Source organism: Gracilinanus agilis, unplaced genomic scaffold, assembly GCF_016433145.1.
Source record: "Gracilinanus agilis isolate LMUSP501 unplaced genomic scaffold, AgileGrace unplaced_scaffold10204, whole genome shotgun sequence".
Taxonomy (NCBI): Eukaryota; Metazoa; Chordata; class Mammalia; order Didelphimorphia; family Didelphidae; genus Gracilinanus; species Gracilinanus agilis.
In genome coordinates this window covers 10,201-14,168 of record NW_025340484.1, presented here as the reverse complement: position 1 = coordinate 14,168, position 3,968 = coordinate 10,201, and the positions used below count along the sequence as shown (strand labels likewise).

At 38.8% G+C, this 3,968-nt stretch overlaps 1 pseudogene; it reads right to left on the bottom strand.

Annotated features, from left to right (window-relative positions):
• Positions 1 to 361: 361 nt before the first annotated feature.
• On the bottom strand, positions 362 to 850 carry LOC123253906 (annotated as a pseudogene).
• Between the last annotated feature and the right edge of the window lie 3,118 nt (positions 851 to 3,968).

Below are 3,968 nucleotides of genomic sequence, written 5' to 3'. Positions count from 1 at the left end.
GGAGTGCGGGGGGGGGGGTGAAGGGGATAAGAGGAGTATGAATCAGGTAACCATGTTAAAAATGTATATTAATAAATGTTAAAAAAAAAAAATAAAAAAAATAGAGGAAAAAAAAACAGCACTCAAGAGCTATTTTTTTAAAGGTCAAAAGAGGGATTTTTGCTAAAGCAAATGAATTTGTTTTAACTGCCAAAACAAAGCAAAACTGAACATCATAATGAGTATTAGTATACTGGAGGCTTATTGGCCCATTTCTGTGCAGCATGCTAAAATTAGCGAGAACCTCTTCACTGGTGCGTATGAATCACTAATATTCATGGTAATAGTTTTGTTTATTTTTACACAGATTTTTTTACAGCATTCATGCATGTCTGATTTTGGATGGAGTATAACTTTTATCTATTATTTCATCTTGTAAAAACATGTGAAGACAGCATTCATTCTGTGCCAAGGGGTCGCGGGCAACCTTGTTTATAAATTGTTCAAGCCCTTGCTTCCTTTCTTCTATAAAAGAATCATCAAATATTCCATCATCTCCTCGAAAAGGAAGCTGACACAGAAATGCTTTCCCAGGAAGGGGTGGGACTACAACCTTGCTTTCTCTTTCTAATTCACTTCGAAGCCACTCAAAATCACTGTATCTTCTTCTTACAGAAGACTCCTTTAACTTGAAAATAGGAAGATTTGTCTTGACCCTGATTTCATAGGTGGTGAAGCGGCCTCTGCCGACCCCCACGGTTTGTGGGTTGCTCATGTGGATTTCAAGGAAGTTACTGGGTGGCCTGTAGGCGTCATTCAGGTTCTGCGGTTTGGTGATCAACCTTCAGGTGTCAGCTACAGTCTCCGCCATTTCGCCGCTGCTCCCCCGTCCTCCTCCTCCTCCTCCTCCTCCTCCTCCTCCTGCTGCCTCGGCTTCTTCTTCAACCTCCACAGCCTCCGCCGCTGCCGCAGCCACCCTGTTTCCCACTTTTCTTGCCAAATCTCTTCCATCTTTCTCGTGATCTCAGATTTGAACTCTTCAAGAGCTTGTGACCAATTTTCATTTTTTTTTGGAATGTTTGGATGTGAATACTTGTTTGTTTTCCTCTGCTGTTTGCTCTGTTGTCTGTATTTTTTTTTAATTTTAAACCCTTAACTTCTGTGTATTGACTTATAGGTGGAAGATTGGTAAGGGTAGGCAATGGGGGTCAAGTGACTTGCCCAGGGTCACACAGCTGGGAAGTGTCTGAGGCTGGATTTGATGTTGTCTGTATTTTTTCTGTGTAAAAGTTGTCCAGTGTTAAGATTTCTTCTTGGTCTTTCTCTTTAGAGGATCTTGTGTATGGCTTGTTATTATTATGATGATTTTTTCTTTCACAGTCAGAAGTCTGGGTGAAGCAGACAGGCTCTCCCTATTGAGCTGTGGGGTAGGTTTCGCCTAAGTCACAGTGTTGTGAGGTCCTCTCAGCTTTATCCTCACGCCCAGGGTCGATCTGAGCTCTTTAGGCCCCTGGGGTCTCAAGTCTACCCTGTTTCTCTGAAAATAAGATGATGTCATATTAATTTTTGCTCCAAAATATGCCCTACATCTTATTTTCAGATGTTGTTTTATTTTTTTGCAATTAAGAAGAATTCCCATTTATTGCTGAACCAAAAAATGAACATTTATTATGGTATATACTGTATAGAACAGTAGTTGTCATCACAAACCAGCATAACCAAACCGTGGATCCTACGGTATCAGGTACCAATATTAACAGTATGAACAGAAAGTAAAATTTATTCAATGACAATTATGTCATCATCTTCTAGGACATCATCATAACAATCCAATTCCTGAATTTCCTGTTGAATTTATTGTGACTCCATTTCTTTTAGAATCATTGGCCCATATCTGTCATGTCTAGCAATTGCACTGTCCTTGAATGAGTACTTCTTATCAAAGTAGCCTGCTCTTAGTGCATTTGCAGTTTCCTCCATAGCAATCATTTTGGAAAGATTGTATTTAGAGAAGTCAGTGTCATCAATAAAGGACTTGAATACAAATGCACGTTTAATAATTTCAGCATGTTCCAGACTAAACAGTGTTGTGGATCATCTTAAAGACAGTTTACTTCGCTGAAGGAAATTATCCAGCCAGTGTTGTGATGCTTTGAAATCATTGGGGGCTATTTCAAACTGGGGTGCCATTGCAAGAGCAAATTCTTGAATCTGAGCCCTATTCACAACCAAAGCCTTTGCTCTCCTGTCAACAACCCAATCATAGATCAGTTCTTCTAGGTCAGAAAATATGGTTGCTGACCTGATTCACACTTGCACATTTTAGCATTACCATTTTTCACCTGTTGATTGAGGTTACCATAATCTGCTCACCATTTTTGGACCAATCGCACATTCAACATCTCTTTGCAGTAAGCAGTAAGATTTTTGCCCCAAGACTCTTCCACGATATGCTTCTTGTACTCAACAGAATAGCTCTTTCTTTTTGCGCTCATGTTCTAGGGGTAAAAATAAACCAGCACTTTATTTTCTTGTACCATACAGTACTTCAGCTGACACCCCCTAAAGAATGAAAGTGACTTTAAAACCAAGCAAGAGTTAGAGGAAATTACAAAACTTGACCTTTTTATATTCTCTGTACCATTCTTTGCTTGATGTATTTTTCCTTCTTAATTACTTAGTGGAAAATACACACACTGCTTCTTCTTTGGACTAAGAGTTAAATGAGCAAAGAAAGAGTTTTATTCCTATCTGGATCTGGGGAATTAGGGAAATTTAGATACCTAGAAGGTAGGAGTAAGGACTGAGGAGCAACTATCTGAGTCCCCATCCCATAAATATAAAGCATGATAAATCTAAAATAATAATGATGCTAAGAATAACACCTACCTTTTAAAAGTTTTCAAAATGCTGTACAGATTTTGTTTGATGAGTTGACTAAGCAAAGTCTAAGAATATACTTTATAAGAATATAATATTATAATAATTCTTTATAAGAATAAAGAATACGCAGTTATCACTAAGACATTGGACTGTCGGGGCATGTTTCTTGGGGTAATGGGAATTTTAGTAAGGGTTGTACTTTGACAAACAAAGGAGAGAGAGGAATGTAATTTTGGCTAGAGAGCAGCATGAATTTATGGGTAGCGGAAGCAACTTACACATTATATTTTCGGAAATCATTTGGCCAAAGCTTTTGTAACTCAGGATCACTTTGTGATTTTTTTCCAGACTCAAATTGACTTTGCTTTTTAAGAGAATTTGAGAATCATATTTTTTAGCCAGAAGGACCCTTCTAATCACCTAGTTTAACACTTTCTTTTTTAAATGAGGAAACCGAGGCCTGAAAAGGTGACATCCATTGCCCAAGATCCCATAGCTAGGGGATAAGCTGGAACTGGAATGACAGACTGCCAGCTTCTAACTCTATGCTCTTTCTATTGTGTGACACACCTATGATTGCTTTCTTCTTTTTTGGGCAGGGGAGTTGAGGCAATGGGGGTTAAGTGACTTGTCCAAGGTCACAGAAAGTATCTGAGGGCAGATTTGAACCCAGGACCTTTGTCTCTAGGTGTGGCTCTCAATCCACTGAGCTACCTAGCTACCCCAGGATTGCTTTCTTGTGATTATTTAGACAACCTATTGAACCCAATTCCTCTATGCATTTTGCTTCCTGGCTGTGGTTAATGATGGTCCCTCAGAGAAAGACTGTAAGTGGATTTGAAGAACAATTTGGTGTGAACTACTTGGGACACTTCTTGTTGACAAATCTCCTCTTGGATATACTCAAGAAGACAGGCTCTCCAGATCACCATGCAAGGGTCGTAACAGTGTCATAGGGCACCCATTATGTAGGAGAACTAAACATGGATGATTTACATAGCAGGTATCATTTACTCTTGTAATTTAATAGTGGTATCAAGTATAAGTACTTAACTAATGAGAATCATCAGTCAATATTTATCGAACATTTTAGAAACTATGAGAAT